The following is a 12617-nucleotide window of genomic DNA, read 5'->3' on the forward strand; positions in this document are numbered from 1 at the left end:
TCAAGGAGGAGGAAGAAGAAGGGGGCTCTCTCCTAGTGGCGCCAGAACGCCGCCGGGGCCATCATCGTGACTACAATCTACACCAACAACTTCGACGCCGTCATCACCGACTCTCTCCCCCTCTATGTAGCAGTGTAACACCCCTTCTCCCCACTGTAATCTCTACTTAAACATGGTGCTCAACGTTATATTTTATTTCCCAATGATGTATGGCTATCCTATGATGTTTGAGTAGATTCGTTTTGTCCTATGGGTTAATTGATGATCGTGATTGGTTTGAGTTGTATGTTTTATTATTGGGGTTGTCCTATGGTGCTCTCCGTGTCGCGCAAGTGTGAGGGATCCCCAATGTAGGGTTTGCAATATGTTCATGATTTGCTTATGGTGGGTTGCTAGAGTGACAGAAGCTTAAACCCGGGAAAGTAGGTTGTTTGCATACGGGAGTAAATAGGACTTGATACTCTTATGCTATGGTTGGGTTTTACCTTAATGATCTTTAGTAGTTACAGATGTTTGCTCGAGTTCCAATCATAAGTGCATATGATCCAAGTATAGGAAGTATGTTAGATTATGCCTCTCCCTCATATAAAATTTCAATAAGGATTACCGGTCTAGTTATCGATTGCCTAGGGACAAATAACTTTCTTGTGACAAAAAGCTCTCTACTAAAACTAACTTAGTTATATCTTTATCTAAACAGCCCCTAGCTTTTATTTACATGCTCTTTATTATCTTGCAAACCTAGCCTACTACAGCTACAAAAGTACTTATAGTTTCAAGCGAACGTAAAGCGTGCGTAGAGTTGTATCGGTGGTCGATAGAACGTGAGGGAATATTTGTTCTACCTTTAGCTCCTCATTGGGTTCGACACTCTTACTTTTTGAAAGAGGCTACAATTGATCCCCTATGATTGTGGGTTATCACTTTGCCTATCGGAGCTCTTCCCGAGCACCTCGCGCCTCTGCTTGTCCTTCCTACACCTCTGTCTTCATCTTCGCCAGCTCGGTGGCATGTTGCTTATTTTTCTGCTCAAGGTCCTCACACTTTGTGATGGCGTCCTTGAGCTCCTGTTGCACCTAGGCCACCCTGGCCTTGTGCTTCTCACTATCATTTTTCATTGACGTGAGCTCAATGGCCATTCACTCGGCCCCTGTCTTTTGTTCGACTATGTGGGCTTTCACCTTCCGCAGCTCAACCTTGAGGCATTCAACCTCTCTGGCACCACCTGCAATGATTTTCTTGCTTAAGGGATAATCCCGAAAAGTCTACTTAAATGTAAGCTATGCAAAGTACCGTGTCTCTCACAAGACTAACCTTGTGCTTCATCTAGCCACTTGTTGACGAGGTTGAGTTCTTCCTTGGAGCTCTTTAGATTCCAATTGATCTCAACCAACTCAGCCGCATTGACAGTAGCAGCTAATGCAGAAGCCTCCAAAAAAGGAACATGATGATTTCTCGGCTAACATCCTCACAAATTCGACCCTCTGCTAGGTTTCTTCGCAACCTACCAGAGTCTCGGGGGCTGCTACATATAAGGATGGCTCAAATCTAATTTATAAAACAACAAAAACATTACTTTGTTTACCTCAAAGCCTGTTAGGAGGCCTCCAAAAGCGTCTCTCAGTCTGCTGTTAATAGACCAGACGCTTTGCGCAACCGCATCCATTAGGACGCGGTGTTCGGCGACTATGGAGGAGCTTTTCATAGCCTCACCTATTATGTCCGGCCATTCGGCCACACATCGACCCCCAGTGTTCGGCATGGGCGGCGGGGCCCCTGCTGCCCCTTAAGTGGAAAGCGGTGACATTGTTCTGAAGGGCTGCTCAGGCTCCGGAACCGCTGTCTGGCAAGGCTCAGCTTGCTCGGGCTCCTCCTCCTTGTTTTCGGTGGCCGAAGCATTAGCTTCAGCCATTAAAATATCCTCATCCCCCCCCCCCCGTGTTCGGCATGGGTGGGGTTCTCTAGGACAGCACCTCCCCGGACTCTCCGATGATCGGGGGAGGTGCAAAGTGTGACACGCCTCCACTCTCCGCCAAGTCGGCCGGCGGAGAAGTGCCCCCCTACACCCTGGTCAGTAGGAAGGTCGCCGGGCGGGCTGCGGTGCAAAAGAACATATACTTTTAAGTATTGGGTTAGTCAAACTGATGCCCAAGAAGTCTTTGGACTCTTACCTTTCAGCGCTTGATTCTGGAAACCCGCTCCGGGACTTTCTCTGAAGCTGCGGACTCCTTATCATAATCTGAGTTGTCGTCAATTATGATGAGCTTTCCCCTCCCACTCCTCTTCGGGGCAGGGGAGGGGTGTCCCCCCTCGGTTTCGGCTGGCGCCGCCCTCTTCTTCGAGCGGGAGGAGTCGCTCCCCTCTTCTTCCTCGTCCTCGTCCCCATCTAGGACAGGGGCAGCCGTAGTGTCTTCGGATTTGCTGTCCGGATGACCTCTTGCGCGGAGGCCCACTGTGGCACCCCGGCTCAGAGAAACCGAACGCCCCGTATTCCAGCCCAGAGATCGAGGAGAAGTCTCTAGAATACAGCACTCCTTGACATAGAACAAATCAGCTCTTATTACAAGAATAATAATACAAGGGTCTGATGTTACAAAGAAGCACATCAGCACAGTGACACTACGCCCGCGATACTACACTTGCTCTATGCTAGCAGCGGGACAACTCGTAGCGGCGGAATACATCTAGCAGCGGAACAACGACGAAGGTGGTGAACTCCACTTCGCAGGGACTCTGGCTGGGACATGATCTAGCTCGCACGCACAACAACCTCGACAAGCAATCAAGCAATCATGGCATCATCTACAATCTGGCATGACACGCCAGGTGAGTACATTGAATGTACTTACAAGCTCACAACAACCATAAACATCAAAGCAAGACAATAACATAGCATTAGCAGGTTAATTAATTAACAACTACCATGATGAATCAACTACTAAGAATGGTATGAAACTAATGCAATACTAATAAATCACCATCTCAGATCTCCATAACCATATCGCTCTTGGCTAACTAGCCAAGCAATATACCATTTCGATCACCTCGTGATCAAAACCAAACGGTGATCATTCACGGCTCACAAACGGAACATCCACATGATCACCTCATGATCAAAACATCAACATGATCACCTCGTGACCACATCACAAACTGAATGATCATCCTCAAGATCATCCCAACATTATCATCATCATCCTGCCAAACTGTTACAGCTCACAATATCAACATATACATCACCTATAAGTCATTCCGTCATGTGAGTGTTGATCGAATGGTGTGACCTAGTACGAACTTATGCCCATGACCGAGGACGCGGCTATCGATAGTTTAAACAAACACACTCTGCAGAGGTAGCGCACTTTACCCACACCACGGAACCCATGGCCTCGCACTCCCATTTGGGTGGACCAACGGCGTTCCGACAAAACCGACCTACTGCCATGACACTCTCCCGTCCACTCCGACCAACACCCCTTTTGGGTTCAGTCCTGGGTGGCCCCGTGCCTACCAAAGGCACCAACGGCCATCGTCTGGCAAAACAAAAATGGTCCCAAACGGGGACAAGAGATCTCAATACCAACTACTAGCACACAAGGCTTATGTCGTCCTACCTAATCAGGGTAGCGCCTGCGCATAACCTTCCCTCGTTGGAGGCACCGGTGAGAGGCACGACAATAGACCGCATTAGGGCCTTCCCATAAAAGGCAAATGTGGTTGCACTGGAAAAAGTCTGTTTCAGTGGCACCTGACCAACTTAATGACGGAATTTATCCCCAAAATATAACAGTATTAACTGATACTCCGATATCATCTATCAACCTATAATCCAGGTCATAGCAATATCCAACAAATAATCCAAAGCTTCATATAGTCTTACCAAAATACTCCGAGGACAGCATAACACTACTATCATGATGAATCCAAGAACGATAAAACTACTACTCAAATATCAAGAACTAACTATCCAACTATGATCCACATGCAAGCATCATCTCCAACATCATACTCCAAAACATAATATCATCTAGCATCATGATGAAAATAGCACTAGCCACTAATAATCCAAAGGCAACATGATATCCAAAGTAATACTCCAAAATAATACCAGATACCATCATGAAAATAATCACAATAGCCACTAAGAATCCAAAGGCACATGACATCCACATAATCATCAAAACATAAGTCCTAGAACTCCTGAAAATGATACCAACAGAATGTTAACACATGGTGAAAATGATACCAACAGAATGTCTCGACGAAACAAAGAAGTGGGCTTTGGAATCACCTGATTTTGAGCTATGGGTAAAAAGATATGAATGTTTTTCTGGCAGAGACCTATTTGTAAAGAAATCATCACAAACAGGCCCTCGGCTGGAAAAAACAGAAAGCGCACTTTGCGGAAATACGCCTTCTCCTCTGGAAAATGCATTCCTCTCTGTAATAGAGAGAAAATACGCCTTCAATAAAGGAAAGCGTACTTTGGCTGAAGTAGAGGCAGAATACGCTTTTGGAAGAAGAAAACGGAATGCTGGGAGTTCGCCTCCACTTATTTGACACGGCTAGTGGGGTCAACGGCTGAGGGGCTGACGTGTGGGGCTCGCGGCCAGCTGGTAGGGGGTCGTCGTCTCCTTCTTCTCCTCGCTCGCGCTCGCCCGCGGTCCAGAGGGAGGTCGCCGATGCGGGGGCTCGTCCGGCCGTCTCTGGCCATCCCCCGCCTCGCTCGACCTATGGGTGAGCTCAGCAGGAGGAGTCGCACCCGTTTGTGAGAGCACGGGCTCCGGGGTGGACTGAGACTAGCGGGAGCAGGGACATGGCGGACGGCAGCTCGGGCAGAAGTGGGCATGTGCCCACTGGCTACGGGAGGAAGAGGCGATTGGTGGGGAAGAACCAGAGGGCTCTAGGGGGTCTATTGGTGGTGGAATGGAGGAGGGAGGACGTTGGCATTGAGCCAATTTAGGCCGAGGCCGATGCGGGCACGACAGCCATGGGAAGAAACAGAGAGCTCTTTGAGCTCGGGAGAGTAGCGGGGCGGGGTCCTGGGAGGTGGAGGAGTGGCTTGGTGAGCTCGGGGGTCTCGGGGAAGGGCTTATATAGACGGGGGAGGAGGGGGTCGAGGTGGCGTCGCCACGGACGCGTGTCCGGCGCCACGAACGCGTGCCCACGCTCGCGAGCTCGGAGGTAGACAACGTAGGAGGAGCAGTGGAGGTTCTCACAGGGAGGAGAAAGCCAAAGGAGCGCAGGGAGGAAGGGACGAGGAGGAAGATGACGGTCGGTGCACTGTGCTCTCGTGGGCGTTCGGCGACGAGCGTTGGTGAGGAAGTGGACGGAGGGGGAGAGGGGTCCGGGGGAATGGCGACGATGAGGTGAAGCCAAGGGACTTGATCATGCGCACGAAGATGACGAGAGGGGTGCAGATGAAACAGAAACGACGCCCTGGACGTGGCCACTGCGCACAGAGGGCGCGCACTGTTATGTCATTAACGCGGTCACCGTGTGCACTCGCATGTAGCGGGGCGATGGACTGGAACCTGTTGTCTAGTGGTAAGTTCTTCCAGGGGAGGTTTCAACTGCGGTGGTAGATCGATGAAAAATGGTCTGGTTAAATGGTAATCATCGTCTCAAGTTTACTGCAGTAAACTTGGCCGTGCAGTGGTGATTAATAGGGAAGGGATTGGGCCAATTGGATTTGTCTGTGGTGATTAGCTTAGGAAGGACTATGATTCTGGAGAGTTTGAGGGGAAATGGACCATTAATTAATATGGTTGCTTTGTAACTACCATTATTGGTCCAGAATCAAAATCATGATGGTTCACTCACATAGAGTAACCACTTGAGCTGAAATTTGGCAAGGCTTACTTATTTGGTCATAAGAAGATGCTGTAAAAAGTTTGCACCAAATGGATTCACCAAAATGGTACTTCCTTCATAGCTATTCTCTCTGTCCAGAAACTTGCAAAAATTCTAGAGAAATATTTGCCTTAATAATTGATCCCAAATTTGGTGGAGAGATATTTTATGGTAAATAGAATGCTCTAGTAAATTTTCAGCCAAAATGAAGCAATATAAAATATACTTGCTTCACAACCTGGAAATATTGACAGAATCAAATATTTGAACCTGTGCTCACATAGATGATTGGATGGGGCTGAAATTTGGTGAGTGTAAATATATGAGCACATTAAGGAGTGTACAAAATTTCAACTCATTTGGATAACCCTAGCTAGTACTTCCTTCACAATGCCTTCTATCTGACAGAAACTTTAAAAAAATCACTAAGGAAGATTGGCTAGGCAAATAAAGTTGAATTTTTGCATGCGACAATTATTTGGACATAACAGAATGCCCAAAAAGTTTGGGAGCAAACAAGGTTGGATAAATGGCACTTCCTTCACAAAGTGCCCCTCTGGACAGAAATGAAGAATAATTATCGGGGAATTATTCTTGGGCTAGGACAAGAAAGTTTGGCCATATTTGAGCAAAATATGACCCAAAGAAATTTTGAGAATTATTTGGGAATTTTTGGATGGACAGAAATATAGGTTGCTTCACAACCTAGGGCAGATAGGGTTATTCCTTTAATAGAAAAAAGGATATTCCATAGAAAAATATTTTAGGGTTCGGGATAGAATGGAAATGATATGGTCTTGGGCAAGGTTTTGAGAATGATGAGCCACTTGGGAGGGGAATGAGGATGATTTCCCAGGTGGCAAGGCCACAGAACCACTCCAAAAAGAAAAACAGAGCAAAAACCAATAAATCAAAAGAAAAAGAAAAGGGCCAAAAACCAAGCTGTTACACCCACTCTGGCCTCCAGCGCATTCTTTTTCTTCTTATACTTTTTCCGGGAGCCTGGTAGGGCGCCACGATCATCATCTCTTGTAAGAAAGCCAACATGGGATCTTTGGGCAGTGGCGCCGGACAGTCCATCTCCTCGGCTTTCCCGAGCCAGCCCTGGAGAACAAGTTGAGAGTTGAGAATCAAAAGAAGATAGTAAATATCCGAACACAAAGGGGACGGTGTCGCATTACCTCTCCGGTAGGGTTCTCGGCGTCAAGGCCAATGTCCTCCTCTTCACTTGGACACGTCTTCTACGGCTTGAACAGCTCCCTCCACAGTTTCTTGCGGGTAGTGTCGTGAAGGTATTGCGTGGGGCGGGGGTCCGTGGGCTTCCAAGACCACATTGGGGTGGCTCGGCGTTGGCAAGGCAGGAGACCGCGAAAGATCATAATCTAGACCACATTGGTCGGTGCGCCCCCTGCCTTTATCATATTGGAGACGCGTGTTTGCAGTGCCTCCACTTCGGTGGTAGAACCCCAGTCAAGGCCTTTTTTGGTCCATGAGGTTAACCTCACTGGGGGTTCCGATTTGAATTCTGGAGCGGCAGCCCAGGCCGCGTTGTGGGGCTCGGTGATATAGAACCATTCCTTTTGCCAGACATTAACCGTATCAACAAACACACCCTCTGGCCAGCCAAGTCGGGAAAGCCTGCTGACCATGGCACCCCGCAATCTGCGTGCTGGTCATTGATGATTTTTGGCTTGACATTGTAAACCTTGAGCCATAGGCCAAAGTGCGGCTGGACCCGGAGGAAGGCCTCACAAATGGTGATGAAGGCCAAAATATGGAGGAAAGAGTTCAGAGCCATGTCATGGAAGTCAAGGCCTTAGTAGAACATCAACCCTCGACCGAACGGATGGGGGGGAAACCTAGTCCCTGGATGAAGTGGGGGACGAACACCACCCGTTCACCTGCGCGAGGCGTTGGCATGATCTGGCCTTCTTCTGGGGCTCGATGGGTGATGTTGGGGGAGAGGAAGCCCGCCTACTTCAGGTCCTTGATGTCGCTGTCGGTGACGCGCATGAGGCTTCCCACTTGCCCTTCGCTCCAAATCCGGCCATTGCCGAGCTTGATTTGGCGGAAAGAAAGGTTGGAGTGCTCGAGCTCTATAGATTAGGAAATTTGTGTCGAGAAGGGGAAGAGGGCATGCAGGGATACCCATGGCTGCCCCTCTTTATATGCAGTTGTAATACTAGGAGTCATGTAAATGCGCAGGCCACCTCGCCTCTTCCCGATATACTCGTAGCATTATGCGCGAGTGGGATACTGGGGATCATGGATCAAATCCCTTAAAAAATGGGGCACGATCTCCGCCTTCAAGGGACATGTCATCAAAAGGGCGGCCTCGGGTCGTGTGTCAAGTCTTCGTGTTTATGACTAGACACGACCCCTCGCCTAAAGTTGTCGGTCAAAGGCGTCGTTCATGTCCAAACGATTGGCCTTCAAGGCTAAGTAAAGTGGATAATTCGGAGCCTGGATACGATTCGGTGTGTGACTGAATTAAATCAAGTACTGATCTCGAACACTCAAGGAGAAGGGGAGCTTGCCTGCAAGCCAGAGTATGCGGTCACGGAGGTAATATAAAGACGTCGTTGAAGGCTAGTTTGGGGGCTACTGAGTGAGTCCTAGATTTGGGGGTCCTTGGGGGGCAACCTATCTCTCATGGGCCGAACTGTTGGGTCGCACCGTATCTAGATCGAAGACTTCTTATGCCTTGAAGTGCACCCCAAGTCATGATGGACGATCTGATGTTAAGGTTTAGTTCGTCTGATCTCGTGGTAGATCTACTCTGTAACCCTCTTATACACAAGCAATATAATCAAGCAGGACGTAGGGTTCTACCTCCTAGAGAGGGCCCGAACCTGGGAAAACACCATGTCCTACGCCTACTGTTCCCCATCGATCTAAGGTCCATAGTTCGGGACCCCCTACCCGAGATCCGCCAGTTTTGACACCGATAGGCACATCTTCACACGTCCATGATCACCAGAATGGACAACAAGCTTCAAGCATGTGATCTCTTTGTGATGCTCCACTTGAACTTGCACAACGCATCCCTAACCTCTCATAGAACCACCACACAAATAGATCATGTGTTAGTACACAAAGTGTAGTGGACAATGCTTACCATACCATGAGATCACTTGATCCCACTCGGTACATCTTTTGCGCTTTGTGTGTTGATCAACTTGAATCCACTCTTTGTACTTAGACTTGATCAACCTTGTATATTATCTCTTCATAAAGATGATGTCTTAAAGGTAAACATGAATGTTCACACAATCTTCTTCTTCAAGACATGCTCGCAATAGGCTCAACTCTCACATGACCAATCTTTGGATAACTCCTTGAATAGCACCTTGGTCAACACATAATCTTCTTCTTTCAACCTTGAAACCAACATATGGTCTTCAAGCAAAGTATATGGACAAACCCTTCAAATATAACTCAAGGCAACCATTAGTACATAGACATTGCCATCAATTATCAACCAAACATGCATGGGGGCACCATGCTCTTTCACCTGCAAAGGCATATGGATTCTAATGATAGATTAGAACCATGTCTAACTGAATTTGGGTCAACTCGATTGTCTCAGTGGGCCAATGATGTCTGGCTTCCCTGGCCCAATTTTCTTATGAAGGCGATGATGACCCACAAGTATAGGGGATCAATCATAGTCCTTTCGATAAGTAAGAGTGTCAAACTCAACAAGGATCAAAAGGAATTGATAGGCAGTTTTCAACAAGAATTTCACTACAGGTGTTGTAAAATAGTTTTGATAGATAATTTGATAGCAAGATAACTGATAGCAAGGTAACAAGTAACAAGATAGCAATGTGTTATGTGTAGCAAGTGGCCCAATCCTTATTGTGATAAGGACAAGCTGGTGGTACTTCTTATAGTGATTAAAACGCTCTCGACGACACATGAGAATATCGCCAAGTTACTTTCACCATGTTTGAACAAAAGGGATGAACTAGAGTTTGAATATGAGATTGAAGTTATCAACCTGAGGTTTGATACAAAGATTGAACAAAAGGAATGAACTAGGGTTTGTAGATGAGATGGTGTGCTAGTGAAGATGTTGATGGAGATGATAATCACCACAATGAACAGAGTGTTGCTGCTGATGATGACTTTGATTTCCCCCTCTCGGAGGGAAGTTTCCCTAGCAGAATTGCTTCATCGGAGAGTAAAAGTGCTTCGCCTAGGTTATGCCTCATAGACGGTGACGGAAAAGCCCCCGTGGATTTTCTGTGATTTTTTCTAGGTCAAATTGGATTTTATGGCCAAAAGGCCTCCCGAGGTGAGTCACCAGGGGCCCACATGGATAGATGGTGCGACTTAGGCCCCACCCTCGTGGAGTGACCGTGTGGGGCCTGGTGGGTCACCTCTGGCCCCTCTCATGGCATCTGGCTTCATATTTTTGAAAAACAATTCAGTAAAATCCTGCTGCTTTTGCAGCTCCGAAAAATTGTTTTTTCCTTCTGTTGTATTTCTGGTCCAAATTTTAGGTGTCCGGAAATTTTCCCCTCTATGTGCATCTTACAATTTAAGAGATAAAATGCATTAGAATTCCATCATAATGTGAGATATATCATTAAAAAGGATAAACTGCAGTAGGAAATAATGATTCAAAAAAGGCGTATCAACCACCACTGCCACGTCAGTCAGTGGTGGAGCTTGAAGAAAATCTCATGGGGGAGCTACAAATGACTTGATTTTATTTTGGATTGCTACAAATCGTGGGATCATAAGTTAGAAATTTGTAGCATATTACCCAAGAAAAGAAAGTGTACAAAAATACCGATCATGGAGTTGACAAATTGTCATAGTAGAACCATGGTACATGGAGAACTAAGCAACTCTCCTAAACACCCCCTTAATTACTACATATTTATTTGGGGCACTACAAGCCAACTCTTTGTTTCTTTGACCTCCTAAATTTCATAAGGATTTCTTAAGATGATGCATGAATTAAAATCAAAATGCAAAATCAAAAGAATGGGACTCCTGCAGGAAACACGAAGGACAAAATTATCAGCGAGCAACATGAGTGAGGAGAGCGAAAGAAGCTTGTTGTTGGTCCTATTGTTGACCGCACGTTGCACCGATATTGCGTCAGCGCAGCAGCAACAAGCCACCGCCACCAATCTTTGGCTGCCCACCACCCCACCACTGGCCAGTCGAGAGCCCTTGCCAAGTTCACGAGAAACGAAGCTGAGAGAAGTCAAGCCATCAGAAGCAGACATGTGTATGGGTATCTGAAGAGGCACTAGATGAGCATGAGGAGGCAGTAAGCCTACGAGGACAAGCTCGCTGGAGGTCGGGGAACCGAGGTTGGCAGTACCGTTGACCACTGAATCGCCGCACCAGTGAACAAGCCATAGCCAGGGTTCACCCTGAGGGCGCGTGCGGGAGCGGAAGGTTGAGGGTGCAGTGATGCTGTGCTGGCATGAATTAACATCGGTGGCGGCCGGAATCGGAGGCATGGGCGGTGGCGATCTCAGGAGAGAGACAAAGGAGCAAGGGGAAGAAAAGCATGTCCACGGAGACACCACGATACACCAAAAGGAGAACAACCAGAGTCCACGCGACCTCATGCTGACCTAAAAGTGCTAGTTATCGACTAGAGGGGGGTGAATAGGCGATTTTTGTGAGAGTCTTCAAAACACAGGGGCTTTGAAGACAAACGATAGAAATGAATCTATTGATATGCAGCGGAAGGTAGACTACACTAGGCAAGTCATAGTCAAGTAAGCAATGAAGTGAAAGCACAAAGACTATCAGCAGCTAGGTAGTGTGGATCAGGATGGAAGACAGTATGAAGCCAAATAGTAAAAGGTCTTCAGTCAGTGAAGTCAATCAGATCATATAGGCAAGCAATGACTTCACGAAGACAAACTGTAAAGTAAAGAGAAGTGAAGGATAGAACCAGTAGCTTGGTGAAGACAAGGATTTGGTAGACCAGTTCCAATTGATGTGACAATTGTACGTCTGGTTAGGGAGGCTGAGATTTAACTCAAAAGACCGCATCTTCACCTTATTCCCATTGAGCTAAGGACACACAGTCCTCGCCCAATCACTCTGGTAAGTCTTCAAGGTAGACTTCCAAACCTTCACAGACTTCGTTCACCTGCGATCCACAATGACTCTTGGATGCTCAGAACGCGACGCCTAACCGGCTGGAGGATTCATAGTCCTCAATTGTAACAAGTCTTCAGATCACGTGGACAGAAAGACTTCAGTGATGCCTAACACTCTTTGGTTCTGGGTGTTTTGGGCTTTGTCCTCGCAAGGATCTCCCTCTCATATGCTTCGGAGGTGGGTTGCTCTCAAACGACAAAAGTCGTGCACTAACTCTGAGCAGCCACCAATTTATGGTGTAGGGGGTGGGCTATTTATAGCCAGGAGGCAATCCGACCTGATTTGTCCAAAATGACCCTGGGTCACTAAGGAACTTACATGTGTCCAACAATCAGATTTCAAACACACGCGGCATCTTGACTTGGGCTACAAGTAAAGCTGACTCATCCGGCTCTGGATAAGATTTGCTCTCATTGTCTTCGCTCGAAGACATAGGATTTGGTTGAGCATCACATCAGTCACTCTGACTTTGTTCACTTGGACCCCACTTAACAGTACAGTGGTTCCTATGACTCAACAAAGAAGAAAAGGAAACTATGAAACAACTATGTCTTCACACTCCAGTCTTCATGTGAATGTCTTCTCATGTCATAATCTTCACTGTGAATATCTTCACAGACCAC

Source organism: Triticum urartu, chromosome 2A (genome assembly GCF_056163025.1).
Source record: "Triticum urartu cultivar PI428250 chromosome 2A, HENAU_Tu73, whole genome shotgun sequence".
Classification (NCBI taxonomy): Eukaryota; Viridiplantae; Streptophyta; class Magnoliopsida; order Poales; family Poaceae; genus Triticum; species Triticum urartu.